Genomic DNA, 15,036 nt, shown 5'->3' with positions numbered 1-15,036 from the left:
TCCTACTCACAGGTACCAGGGGTGAGGACATATATATGTTTGTGTGTGTGTGTGGAGGGGGGACACAATTCTACCCACTTACAAATGGCAAAGCTTGAGAGGAGTTGAAGAGTGATTGCAAGAAGCACAAAGAATCTTCTGGAGTGTGGGTGATGCTCTTGATCTTGATCTATTTGCTGGTTATGCTGTGGTTTCAGTTTATGAAAATTTACCCAGCTATTCCCTTCTGATGTGTGCACTTTTCCCTATGGATGTTATGCTTCAACAGAAAAAATAATGTAAGTCACTTTTGTTTAGAATTCACACTTGTTTATCCTTTTGATTTATGTCTCTCTAAAATGTTATGGAAAAGCAAATCTATCAGTGTCTTGAAATAAAACAGAAGAAGACTGTAATTGGATATATCACCATGGGCTTTGATTTCTCCCTTGTATCTGTGATCAAGAAACTCTATAATGAGTAAAAGCCACAATGTATTCAATATTTTAAAATTGATATTTTTATCTTCACAACAGCATCTATAGACACTTGAAAAATATTTGTACATAAATGTCTCAGGTATTATGTATCTGTTTACAGATTATGCTTGCCTGCCATATGGATTCACAGGCATTTTGTACTAATTCCATGGCCACAGATTGTGGATCACTTGTCTACAGCCCTTCAGGGAAAAAGGTACAGTGGTGAAGAGCATGGAATTTAGAGTCAGACTGTCTGGGTTAGAATTTCAGATTGCTATTTTTTTTGGTATAGGAAATTGGTGTGTGCCTCATTTTTTCCACCTATAAAATGGAGTGATAATAATAGTATCTAACTCATAGGATTGTTGTATTAAGATGAGTTGATACATATTAATACACAGTAATTGGGCCAGATTATATATAGGTATTAGCTATTGTTATTATTATCAAGATTTGCAAGCCAGAGTGAGCATCCAAGGCTGGTAGCTGCCCTGTTCCTGATTGGAGTAGATTTTATGGGGTACACATTACTTTGGAGGAGTCTTATCTTTTGGCTGTTGTGAACAATGCTGCTGTGAACATGAGTGTGCAAATATCTGTTCCAGTCCCTGCTTTCAATTCTTTAGTGTATATACCCAAAAGTGGAGTTGTTAAACGTGAGAAGTCTATGTTTAATTTTTGATGATTTGATTTGATTACTGATTTTTTAAAAATTTATTTATTTATTGGCTGCGTTGGGTCTTTGTTGCTGCATGTGGACTTTCTCTAGTTGCAGAGATCCGGGGTTACTCTTCATTGTGGTGCCTGGACGTCTCATTGCAGTGGTTTCTCTTGTTGCAGAGCACAGGCTCTAGGCGCGGGCTTCAGTAGCTGTGGCACGTGGGCTCAATAGTTGTGGCTCACAGGCTCTAGAGAGCAGGCTCAGTCGTTGTGGCACTTGGGCTTAGTTGTTCTGCGGCATGTGGGATCTTCCCGGACCAGGGCTCGAACCCGTGTCCTCTGCATTGGCAGGCGGATTCTTAACCACCACACTACCAGGGAAGCCCTGATTATTATTGATTTTTGAACTGTTATACTATGTTCTATAACAGCTGCACTATTGTATATTCCTACCAGCAATGCACAAGGGTTCTAATTTCTCTGCATCCTTGCCAACTCTTGTTTTCTGTTGTGTGTGTGTTTCCATAATAGCTGTGATGGTTAATTTTATGTGTGAACTGACTGGGCCACAGTGCCCAGATAGTTGGTCAAACATTATTCTGGGTGTTTCTGTGGGGATGTTTTTGGATGAGACTAACATTTAAGTCAGTGGACTTTGAGTAAAGCAGACTTCCCTTTATAATGGGACTGGCCCTCATCTAGTCAGTTGAAGGCTTGATTAGGATAGAAAGACCTAGAAGTAGTGGGAATTCTCCAACAGTTGGCTCTTGAACTAGAACTGGAACGCTGGCTCTTCCTGGTCCTCCAGCCTGATAGGCTTTGAACTGGAATGGCCGTATCAGCTCTCCTGGTACTCCTGCTGGCCCATCCTGCAGATTTTGGACTTGTCAGCCTCTATCATCACATGACTCAATTCCCAAACATATACATAATATCCTAATGGTTCTATTTCTCTGGAACCTGACTAATACAATAGCCATCCTAATGGGTATGAAGGTCTCATTAGTATTTGAATGTATATTATAAATAAATACATAGTATATACGTACCATATATAAAACCTTCATTGAGACTTACCATGAGCCAGGTACTGCCCTGAGCACTTTATATGTCATAACTCCTGTGATATGCACAACAGCCCCCTGAAGCAAGTCTTATGATGATCTCTAATCTGTAGATGAGAAGGCAAGCACATTGGGGTTGAATAACAATGGTCTAAGGTCATGCAGCTGGTATGTGGTGATTTGAACTCAGCAGTCTGGTTCCAGAATCCTTGCTTTTGCCAAATGATGCTCAGACACCTTCTGTTCTAGTAGCTGCACTTAATTCTAATCATCTTTTTTTTTTTTTTTCTTTTTTGTCATGTTGCGAGTCATGTGGGATCTTAGTTCCCCAACCAGGGATGGAATCCGTGCCCCCTGCAGTGGAAGTGCAGATCCTTAACCACTGGACCACCAGGGAGGCCCCAATTCTAATCATCTTGGTGACTTCTTATGCCCTGGATTTCCCTTTCCATCACCTCCCCTCTCCCTAAAAGTCCTTCTGTACTTCTGTTCCCCCAAATCAGACAAGGCTGGGTGCTGCAATAGTCCCTATTGTGGCTTGTGGTGTCAAGGGGAAGAATGATGGTTTCTGGTCCCAACAAAACCCTGAAATATGTCTTTGAGGAAAACAAACAAACAAACAAACTAGGAACTGCTAAATCCTTTACACTGGAGGGGGAAAAGTTAAATCGTTTTAAAATGAAAATTATTCCCATAGTGTATTTCCGCCAAATAATTAAAGTGTACTCATGTATTAATTACACTTCAGGACTCTCCTTGCCCTGCTTTGTGGGGCTCTCCTTTTTCCTGGGGTTAAGTGAGGACAAGCTTTTTGAGGTAGCACTGAATTCCATTTCAAGAAAAGCCTCACAAGTCTGGTTAGGCGAAGATTCCCATCCAAAAGAATTGCCCAGCCAAGCAATTAAGTCACTTTCAGAAGTTACTAACTTCCAGCTGACCTTTGTGGAAGCCAGAGCTGCAGTTATAACTCACAGGTTTGATTTTTTTAAAAGATCAAACTCCCCCTCCAGGAAAAAAAATGTATGCAGCACTTGAAACTTGGAAACAGTACTAAGCCAGATCCCTCTCTTCAGAATTGCTGCAAATGTTTTCACATCCAGTTGACCTTACTCTGTCCCACCTTTCAAAACCAAAGCCTGAATAATTTCATCAAAGCAGTTTGCTTTGACCTTGATGGGCATCCCAGGATGATTGTCTCCTGTGATGTATCTTGGGAACATGAACTCTCCCAGCCTGCAAAACTTTAGCTACTGCCAGAAAGAGGCAGGGCGTGTCATACCTCGAAGGATATCAGAGATTTTAAATCAGAGAGGGATCTCAAAGACCGTCAAATCATACCCTTTAACTTCACAGATGAGGAAATGGAAGCTCAGAAGGGCCATAGGAAGACGCTGGAGAATTTTAAACAGGGGTGGCGCAACAGGGCTCTTCTATTGAACTCATTTGTTAAATCTATGGGTGAGACAAAGCAAAGAGTTGGAGATACCACTATAGGTTGAAACAAACTAGTATGATAAAGCTCAACAAACAGTAATAAGAAAGCCCTGCTTCCAGCTGCAGTACCAGCAAGGCTCTCTAATAACTTGAGGATATCGAACAGACAGGGCTTGGCTGACCGCCATCTCTACATGAGTCTGCAGAGGCAGTGGCCAGCCAGATGTTTAAAAACCTAATTAAATTCTAATAATGGGACAATCACATTGTGATAGTATATGGATACATTCTAGAAGGACACATAAAATTGTTCATGGTAATTATCTTTGGGCAGTAGAACTAGAAAGAAGAGAGGGCTGTACTTTTTACTTTAGACATATTGTACTACTTGACATTTTATGACCAACATTTTCTTAATTTTGTTGTAAGCAAATCTTAAAAACAAAAAAATAGTGATTAACAAAACCTGAAGCTGAAGGAGAGTGTCCAGATGAAGGACAGGAATGGGCTAGATACAGGATAAGTGTCCACTGTCTAACCTCGGACGTCCAAGAGACATCAACAAGTTTAAGTGCTATATTCAGGAGGAGTGAGATCACAGTGGTGGAGGGGGCTGTGAATCAGGTCACAGAGGAAATTATTGCGCAAATTTAGCTAACTTCAAATTTTTGAAAACTCAGCATGTAAAACAGACTTATTGTCTATCTCATTCCAAAGAGCGAGTCCACGAAAATTCGTTTGTTCACTCATTCATAAAATAATATGTGTATCTTCCTTAAAAAGGCGTTTGAAAATGTATTTCCCCTAGCAAAGAATTGGACTACTTTAAGAAGAATGTGCTGCTTATTCTGAAATGTTTTCAAGGAACGATTGGCTGATCAGTTCTCAGAGATGGATACCTGCATTTTTAAGGAGGATGGACTAGGAAATGTCTAATGATTCTTATCAATTTATACTTATACCATTTTCCTGCTCAAAAATACTGTGAGGTCTACACAACAATGTCAAGGAAGGTCAGATTACTCACTGTAATGTCCAAGGCCCTTCAGAAGGTTGCTCCGATGGCCTTTTCCAATTTATCTTCTGCTGTCCCCATTAGGCACCCACTTCCCAGTCTCAATGATCCATTTGTCAGGTACCTTATTGCCTCTTTGTCTTTCCTTTTTCACAGTGTTCTTTTCTAGAATGCCCTTTTGGCTTTTCTTGACTTAGTGAAATGCAACTCATTTTTCAATTTGGTCATCAAATACTACCTTGCTTTGAGGCTTTCCCTCTCTCCTAGGTATTGCTTTTCAAAGCTGACAGTCACTGGTAGGAATTCACAGTCGTACCAGTAATTTATAGCTAGGGTCCACTCTACTCAGCTGGTCAGTGCCCACATGATTTTAGAGGTTAAAAATGTAGAACACCAACCTGCTGTCACTGTAATATATCTAATGTTGTGTTATGGTTAATTTTCTGTGCTCCTGTATCTGCTATTAGACCATGAGCCCCTTGAGGCCAAGATCATGTCCATTCAAATCCATATCCCAAGGCCTTAGTAAAAGGCCCAGCACTTCCACAGCTATATGGAAATCTAGGTTGAATGAATTCGCAGACTTTAAATAGCTCTGGTTAAATAGTTATTTAGCTAAATAGCTCCAGTTAAAATTTCCATCTTCCAAAAGCAGTTATCTTCTTCATGCTTAGAGACTTTAGCTGAAATTGGTATAATATACAAATACAGTATTTCTTACCACTTTAGAGGTCTTTGGGAACATTCTGAGAATACACCTAGTTGATGTAGTTAAGCTTCCAAAGAGACAGAGATAGCTACAATCGCCATTCTCAGAAGGGGTAGAATGAGCCCTACAGATGGAATCTACTACAAAGGACAATCCAGATTAAGAATCCAACAGATCTGACTTTGAATTTTGTTTATGCCAAGTGCTAGCCGTGTGAGCTTAAGTAAGTTATTACTGTATCTAAGCCTCAATTTCCTCATCTATAAAAAGAGGATAAAGATGGTTGTTGGAAGGAGGATTTCATAAGATCCTGCATGCAAAGCACTAAGCTCAGTGCTGGCATGAAAGTAGATATTATTTCAGTGTTCTGGATTTGGGAGCTATAGAAACAACCTTGGATTCATGAGCACCTGTTGTAACTTCCTCGGTTTCTCATAATACATGTACATATTTCTAGTGCCTGGTTCCTCAAAGCCATTGTAAGATGTTGAATACACTCAACTATATATTTCAATGTTTGCAGCATTTAGATTCCAAAGAAATATGCTTTTATATTTGCTATGTTTTAATGTTACAGTTTTTGCCTTACATTTAGTAACAGATTGACTTGACCCATTTGTGTTACGCCCTTTACATGCAGGGCATTGTGGCTTGCACTTACTCAAATCCAAATTAAGATCTAAATCTGAAGAAAGAAAATCACCTTTTTAAAGAACCAAACTCCATGAGGAAAGAAAGTAGGTCAAACACCTACTGGACAAACTGTTAGAAGGGATCTAGCATTTCTTTTAACTTTTGTTACTTGTTACTGGCACTAAAATAAATCCATTTATGCCAACACCTATTATTTCCCCACTTCCAAAAAAAGTCAGCATTCAAACAATACGGAAGATTCCGGATAGGACCTTACAATAGTGATTCTTCTCATGGAAAGTTTAAGTTCTGGGGCTGCGTATTTCTGGCTGTGTGATTTTGCCATACTTCAACCCTTTAGAAGACTAAATGAAATATATATATATGTATATAAATAAATATACATAAAAATATAAATATAAATAAATAACATTTATACTATATACTATATATGCTAGTAATTAGTATATATGGTATATATGCTATATACTGTATGTGTATACATAATACATAAATATATACTAATTACTAGAAAATATAATATATATACTAGTGGATTGGATTATAACCATTCTAGTGGATGTGTAGTGGTATCCCACTATAATTTTTTTTTTAATCTTGTATCCAGTATTTATTGTCTAACATCTTAGGAACATTTTTTTTGTCATTTAAAAAATTAAAGTATAGTTGGGACTTCCTAGGTGGCACAGTGGTTAAGAATCCACCTGCCAATGCAGGGGACATAGGTTCGAGCCCTGCTCTGGGAAGATCCCATATGCCGCGGAGCAACTAAACCCGTGCGCCACAACTATTGAGCCTGAGCTTTAGAGCCTGTGAGCCACAACTATTGAGCCCATGTGCTGCAACTACCGAAGCCCACGCGCCTAGAGCCTGTGCTCCACAACAAGAGAAGCCACTACAATGAGGAGCCCGCGCACTGCAATGATGAGTAGCCCCTACTCTCAGCAACTAGAGAAAGCCCATGTGCAGCAATGAAGACCCAACACAGCCAATAAATAAATAAAATAAAATAAATAAATTTTAAAAAATTAAAGTATAGTTGATGTATTATATGTTACATCAGGTGTACAGGTGTACAATATAGTGACACAATTTTTAAAGATTATACTCCATTTATAGTTATTATAAAATATTGGCTATATTCCCTGTATTGTATAATATACCCTTGCAGCTTATTTTATACATAATAATTTGTACCTCTTACTCCCCTAGCCCTATATTGCCCCTCCCCCTCCCCTATATCTGTAAGTCTGTTTCTTTTTTGTTGTATTCACTGGTTTGTTGTATTTTTTAGATTCCACACATAAGTGGTATAGTATTTGTCTTTCTCTGTCTGGCTTGTTCCACTTAGCATAATACCCTCCAAGTCCATCCATGTAGCTACCAATATCAAAATTTCATTTTTTTTATGGCTGAGTAGTATTCAGTTGTATGAGCTGTTTATATGTTTTAGATTTTAACCCCTTGTCAGTTGCATCATTTGCAAATATTTTCTCCCATTCCATAGGTTGTCTTTTTGTTTTGTTGATGGCTTCCTTTGCTGTGCATATGCTTATAAGTTTGATTAGGTCCCATATGTTTATTTTTGCTTTTATTTCTTTTGCCTTGGGAGACTAATCTAAAAAAATATTGCTACAATTTGTGTCAGAGAATATTTTGCCTGTGTTCTCTTCTAGGAGTTTTATGGTGTCATGTCTTGTATTTAGGTCTTTAAATCATTTTGAGTTTATTTTTGTATATGGTGTGAGGGAGTGTTCTAATTTCATTGATTTACATGTAGCTGTCCAGCTTTCCCAGCACCACCTGTTGAAGAGACTGTCTTTTCTCCACTGTATATTCTTGCTTCCTTTGTTTTAGATTGAGCATAGGTTTGTGGGTTTATTTCTGGACTCTCTATTCTGTTCCAGTGATCTATGAGTCTGTTTTTGTGCCAGTACCTCACTATAGTTTTAATGTGCATTTTATAATGATTTAAAATGTTGAGCATCTTTTTATTTGCATATTAACCATTTGTATGTCTCCTTTGGTGAAATGTCTATTCAAATATTTTGCCAATTTTCAAATTGGGTTTTTGTCTTTTTAGAGTTGTAAGAGTTCTTTGTATACTCTGAATATAGGTTCTTCAACAGATATGTGCTTTGTAAATATTTTATCTCAGTCTATATCTTACCTTTTCATAGTCCTAGGTATTTTGTTCTTTTTGATGCTGTGTGAATGGAGTTGCTTTCTTAATTTCATTTTCAAGTTGTTTGCTGTCAGTATATAAAAATACAATTGATTTTTGTATATTGATCCTATATCTTGTGGCCTTGCTAAAATCATATGTTAGTTCTAGTAGGGTTATTATTTTCTTTTAATTTTGGTAGATTCCTTAGGGTTTTCTACCTATAGGATCTTATTTTTTAAATTAGGGTGAAATTCACATAACATAAAAATTGGCTATTTAAAAGTATACAGTGTGTTGGCATTTAGTGCGTTCACATTGTTACGCAGTCACCATCCCGTCTACTTCCAAAACATCATACCCTCAAAGAAAACCCCATGCCCGTTAAGCAGTCACTCCCCATTCCCTCCCCCAACCCCCAGGCCCTGGCAACCATCTGCTTTCTGTCTCTATGGATTTGCCTGCTCTGGATGTTTCACAAAGATGGAATCATACAATACATGACCTTTTGTGTCTGAATTCTTTCACTCAGCGTGTGTTCTAGGTTGATCTGCATTGTATGTGTATCAGTACTTTATTCCTTTTTAAGGCTGAATAATATATCCTTCTATGTATGTATCACATTTTATTTATTTATTCATCCATTAATGGACATGTGGGTTGCTTCCATCTTTTGGCAATTGCACACAGTTCTGCTATGAGCATTTGTGACAGGTATCTCTTTGAGTCCCTGTTTTGGGTATATACCTGGGGAGTGGAATCAACATATTATATGGTAATTTTAAGTTTAACTTCTATAATTTTATTTTTGTATTGAAGTACAGTTGATTTACAATGTTGTGCCAATCTCTGCTATATAACAAAGTGACTCAGTTATACACATATAGACATTCTTTTATGTTTAACTTCTTGCCTTCCACAGCATTTGCCCTATTTTACATCCTCCCCAGCAATGTATGTGGGCTCCAAATTTCCACCTCCTCACCAAACCTTGTTACTTTCTTTTTTTTTTTAATTATAACCATCCTAGTGGGTGTGAAGTGGTATCTTATTGCGGTTTTGATTTGTATTTCCCTAATGAGATCATATTTTATAACTCTATGTATTTTTAGTTGTTTTCTTAGTGATTGCTTTAGGAATTTTGTGTCTTAACTTATATTTTACTTGAGTTATTCCTGACTTAATTTACGTAAAATATAGCAAATTTGCTTCAATATATTCCCCTTTTTTGTGCTATTTTTCTCATGTACATTATACCTATATATATTACAAACCAGGTAATACAGTGTTATAATTACTGCTTTACACAGTTTACATCTTTTAAAGACACTAAGGGAAGAGACAAAATATGTTTATACAGTTTTTGTGTGTGTGTGTTCCAGGCATATGTTTATTAAAATCTGAACAAAGGATTTCTCTGCAAGGTGTTTTTCCATGTGATACAGACACCTGCCCCACCACCCTCTGATATTCACTTGAACTTTCAGTGACAAAAAAGGCAGAGGGTGATACAACATGTCATTGATAATAAAAATTAATGCTCTGTAATTTAAACAAATCCCTTTCCAATGTGTTTAGTTACTTCTGCAGAACTCCACAGCTCATCAGTTGGTTAGCACACCAATGGACAACCATCGCTAACTAGGACATGCTTCAAGTCTATAAATTCCTCTCTCAAGTTTCCACATTCAAAGAAAAACAGTGTGGGGCACAGAATAATAAACAAAGATGGGATGACTGAATCAGTCATATGATTTCAATTTTCTTGAATTTACTGAGGTTTGATTTGTGACCCAAGATATGATCTATCCTGGAAAATGTTCCTTGTGCACTTGAGAAGAAAGTGTATTCTGTCGTTTTTGGATAGAATGTCCTATAAATATCAATGAAGTCGAGATGGTCTAATGTGTCACTTAAAGCTTGTGTGTCTTTATTTATTTTCTGTTTGGATGATCTGTCCATTGATGTAAGTGGGGTGTTCAAGTCTCCCACTGTTATTGTGTTACTGTCAATGTCCCCTTTTATGGCTGTTAGCATTTGCCTTATGTATTGAGGTGCTCCTATGTTGGGGGCATAGATATTTACAATTGTTATGTGTTCTTCTTGGATGGATCCCTTGATCATTATGTAGTGTCCTTCCTTTTCTCTTGTAATAGTCTTTACTTTAAAGTCTAATATGTCTGATATGAGTATTGCTACTGCAGCTTTCTTTTGACTTCCATTTGCATGGAATATCTTTTTCCATCCCTTTACTTTCAGTCTATATGTATCCCTTGGTCTGAAGTGGGTTTCTTGTAGGTAGCAGCATATAGAAGGGTCTTGTTTTTGTATCCATTCAGCCAGTCTGTGTCTTTTGGTTGGAGCATTTAATCCACTTACATTTAAGGTGATTATTGACATGTGTGTTCCTGTTACCATTTTCTTAATTGTTTTGGGTTTGTTTTTGTAGGTGTTTTCCTTTTCTTGTGTGTCCTACTTAGAGAAGTTCCTTTAGCAATTGTTGTAAGCCTGGTTTGGTGGTGCTGAATTCTCTTAACTTTTGCTTGTCTGGAAAGCTTTTGATTTCTCCCTCAAATCTGAATGAGATTCTTGCTGGGTAGAGTATTCTTGGCTGTAGGTTTTTCTCTTTCAGGACTTTCTGTATATCCTGCCATTCCCTTCTGGCCTGCAGAGTTTCTGTAGAAAGGTCAGCTGTTATCCTTATGGGTTTTCCCTTCTATGTTATTTGTTGCTTTTCTCTTGCTGCTTTTAAGATTTTTTCTTTGTGTTTAATTGTCGTTAGTTTGATTAATATGTGCCTTGGTATATTTCTCCTTGGGTTTATCCTGTATGGGACTCTCTGTGCTTCTTGGACTTGGTTAATTATTTCCTTTCCCATGTTGGGGAAGTTTTCCACTATAACCTCTTCAAATATTTTCTCAGACCCTTTCTTTTTTCTTCTTCTTCTGGGATGCCTATGATTCGAATATTGGTGCAGTTAATGTTATCACCACGGTCTCTGAGACTGTCTTCCATTCTTTTTATTCTTTTTTCTTTTTCCTGCTCTGTGGCCGTTATTTCCCCCATTCTATCTTCCATCTCACTTACTTGTTCTTCTGCCTCAGTTATTCTGCTGTTTATACCATATAGAGTATTTTTAATTTCAGTTATTTTGTTGTCCATTGCTGTTTGTTCTTTAGTTCTTCTGAGTCCTTATTAACTGTTTCTTGTATCTTCTGTATTTTGTTATCAAGATTTTGTATCATTTTTACTGTCATTACTATGAATTCTTTTTCAGGCATGTTTCCTATTTCCTCTTCATTTATTTGGTCTTGTGGGTTTTTTTCCTGCTCCTTTGCCTGCATGGTGTTTCTTTGTTTTCTCATGGTAGTCCAAACTTCAGGGGTTGCTTGTCCTGGCAATAGAGGGGTTTAAAGAAGACTGTCCAAGCCCCAGGCTAATGGCAGAGTGTTGAGTCAAACAAATACTAAGTTTTTTGTTGAGTTTTCCAGTGGCTCAACCAAGTTCTCACAGTAAATATCTGAGGAAAAACCCTCTTGTGCTTCTCTATACAGTTTTTTTTTTTATATTTACCCACATATTTACTATTTGTCTCCTTCTGTTCATTCAAATTATCATCTGGTGTCATTTTCTTTCAGTCTGATGGACTTCCTTTAGCATTTGGTTTAAGGCAAGTCTCCTAGCAACACACTCCCTCAAACTTTATCTACTAATATCGTTATTTTGCCTTCATTTTTGAAGGATGGCTTTGTTGGATACAGAATTCTCTTTTGACAGTTTATTCTTTCAGCACTTTGAATGTGTTATTCCACTGCCAATTGCCCTCTGTTGTTTCTGTTGAGAAGTCAGCCATTAATTGTACTGCTGTTTTTCTGTAGGTGATATCATTTTCCTCTTGCTGCTTTTAAGATTTTTATCTTTGTTTTTGGCATTCAATGGTTTGATTCAGATTTTACAACCTCTCAGATCTACAGATTAATGCACACAGGCTCTGAATTAACCAGGGATGTGTGAAGAACCCATCTAGCTCTTGTGACTCATTTCCAGGAGCTCCTTGTTAAATTTCTTGGTAGTCCTCCATTCTGACACGCACCCCAATCAGCAAGGCAACTTCAAACTATCATAACTGTGGGCTTTCCCTGTTTGTTTCCTACCAAGTTTGTTACTTTTACTGACAATGTGCTGGGCACAAGTTTCTCTTCCTCCACTCCAAATCAAGCCTCCTCCAGCAGCAAAGCTACTGATATTTACAGACTACCCCACCCTGGTAGCACTACTGTGCCATGAGCTAGGTGGGAGGAGAGGAGCAGTTCCAGGTAAGAATGCCATAGAATCCTTCTGTTTTACTTAAAGTTCACCAGTTTTTCATGAATAGTTTTTCTGTTTCCTATTTGCCTTTAGTTAATTTCCAGAGCTCTGAGATGATCATTTTTGAGAAATTTTGTCCAGTTTTATTGTTTTTTGGGGGGTGGTGGTGAGAATTTACCTACCTCTTCTCTTTGTCCTAGCCAGAAGTTCTGCCTACGTAAGCACTTTTTAATCCTTTTGACACAGAGAGATAAATTGCTCTCCAGAAAGAATTATACCAATTTATGCTTCTATCAGTAGTATGTGAGAGAGCCAATTTCCCCATAATTTTTCCAGGATTGGATAATAGCTTTAAATAAATCTATCATAATTTGTAGGTGAAAAATCTTACCATACTACTAGTTTAATTTAAATTTCTGTAATTGCTATTACTTCAAGGATCTTACTCAAGGATAAGATGAGATGATATTATACTTGTTAAAATCCTCTGGATGTAAAAATTTTCTATAGAAATGCAAAGCACATACTGTTATCTTGTAATATTTAAAGTCTGACCACAAGCCAAACTGTTCTACAAATCTTTGTGTTCAAGATGCTTAGGATAAGCCTGGAAAGATCCCTGCTATATATATGGAGAATTCAGGGTTTAATGGATGAATCATACTCATCCTTGGGGAACATTAGTGATGATGTTCCAGAAAACCAAGGCTAGAATAATATCTTAGTAAATGCAGGAATTGCAGGCTTTGGCAGGACATTGGGCGAGGGAGAACAAACCACAATTCCACCTGATAGCTCGGTGCTTGCAGACCATAATTCTGATGTGGATTTAACATTTGAGCATGTCAAGACAACAGTTCTATGACAGTGTCTTACGACTTTCCAGGAATGATATATGAACTTCATTCATCGTTTCCTCTAAAGGGAAAAGGGAATAAGAAGGAAAATCCTTGGAAAGTCCATAAAACCTAGGAGATGAGGGCCTGGACTTCTTTCTCTTTGTAACATAATACATATTCATTGTAGAGAACATAGAAAATTCAGACATGCAAAAGAACACAACATCTACTCACAGTCTTGTCGTCCAACGATAACCATTGTTGTAAGTTTGTGTATATCCTTCTCGGCTTTATATATGGGAAAGGCAAAGAGAGGAAGAGATACTTCATAATCCATGTGAATTTTTTTTAACTCTGCATTTCGTTTTAGCCCTTCAGTTGGGAGAGGAGGCTGCCAGGGAGAGGAGGCTGCCAAGGATAGGTCAGAACAGTGGAACCTGAGCAAAACACAGAATCAATTTTTAAAGGCCACGCAGTAAGAAGCTGATGAAGAATCTATGTACACTTAGATAATGAGATGTTCCATACCTGAAAAGACCATGTCAATACTTGTTGTAGGAGGGGAGAAATGTGGAACAAAGAACCATGAGTGTGAGCAGTACTTCTCAAACCACCTGTGGTGATGGATCCGTTTTAAATTTCTAATCCATGCTAGACTGATGTTTTCATGAAATATTTAAAAAATTGTGCATTGGGATGTCACAGCAATTTCAAATTGCTATAGATTCTCTAAATTTCTGAATTTATTGCATAATGATAATAAACCGTTGGAAGGCCAGCACAGGTCCATGGATCCCACATTGGGTAGGACTGTAGTAAATACTTGTCTTGTTACAGCGACAGTTTAGGTATCGATAAGGGTAAAGGTAGTGTGCTAGTAAATGTTTAACTGGTTCTCTGGGGTGGGGGTGGGGAAGCCCTGATTTTAGCACTTCACAATATCCATGGTGTAAATACTCCCACCATGACAGATTTCAAGCTACTAAGGTGAAGTCAATGAATGCAGAGTAGAGAGATAAGTACAAGTTGTCTGCAGCACACCGTTATATAATGAAACTTACAAATGGGCCTTAAGTTAATGGCAACCTTCGTGAGAACAAGAATAGAATATATAACTTTTAAACCAGCAGAAGAACACTCATTCTATTCAATGGAAAGCAGGGAAAGGAAGATAAAAAGAAACACCCTTTCTATGATTGGAGTATTTCTCACATTATACAACCTGCCCCTTAAGACAGAAGCCAGAACTCACTTTCCAGCTTTGGTGCAGAGGTGTGACTTAGGCTTAGCCAATCAGATGGCTTCTTTCTAGACTTCTATTCAGAAGAGAGCATTATGAGGAAGCTTTGTATAAACCTTAGAGACAAAGATGTCAGGTCTTGGCAAGTAGCAGCAAGAGGAAACTAGCATCAGTTCCAAACCTCATTAGTGAGAGCTGAAGAGTCTGTGGTGAATGATGGTTGCCCTGGAGGAGTTCCCAAGGTGTGCTTTGGGGACTGACACCCAGACCCTCCTGGAAAGTCTATGGGATTCCTAATAGCCTCAAGATTCCCTTTTCTGCTTAAACCATCAACAGTAGATTCTGTTGTTTGCAACCAAGAACAATGATTGATATGGCATCTGCACCTCATTTAAGAAATAACATATTTATTGAGATATAATTTATATACCACACAACTCACATATTTAATGTGTATAATTCAGAGATTTTTAGTATATTCATTAGCG

General features: G+C 37.7%; 1 long non-coding RNA gene across 1 annotated transcript in view; it reads right to left on the bottom strand.

The window, feature by feature from the left end:
• Nucleotides 1-13,717, bottom strand: part of LOC130856391 (uncharacterized) — a 46,016-nt gene extending 32,299 nt beyond the window's left edge. Inside the window, exon 1 of the long non-coding RNA XR_009054572.1 lies at nucleotides 13,543-13,717. This is a non-coding gene — a long non-coding RNA (uncharacterized LOC130856391). The remainder of the gene's footprint in view (nucleotides 1-13,542) is intronic.
• Between the last annotated feature and the right edge of the window lie 1,319 nt (nucleotides 13,718-15,036).

The sequence above is a fragment of the Hippopotamus amphibius genome, chromosome 7 (assembly GCF_030028045.1).
Source record: "Hippopotamus amphibius kiboko isolate mHipAmp2 chromosome 7, mHipAmp2.hap2, whole genome shotgun sequence".
Classification (NCBI taxonomy): Eukaryota; Metazoa; Chordata; class Mammalia; order Artiodactyla; family Hippopotamidae; genus Hippopotamus; species Hippopotamus amphibius.
The sequence above is the reverse complement of the archived record's forward strand: the minus strand, read 5'-3'. Positions and strand labels throughout refer to the sequence as shown.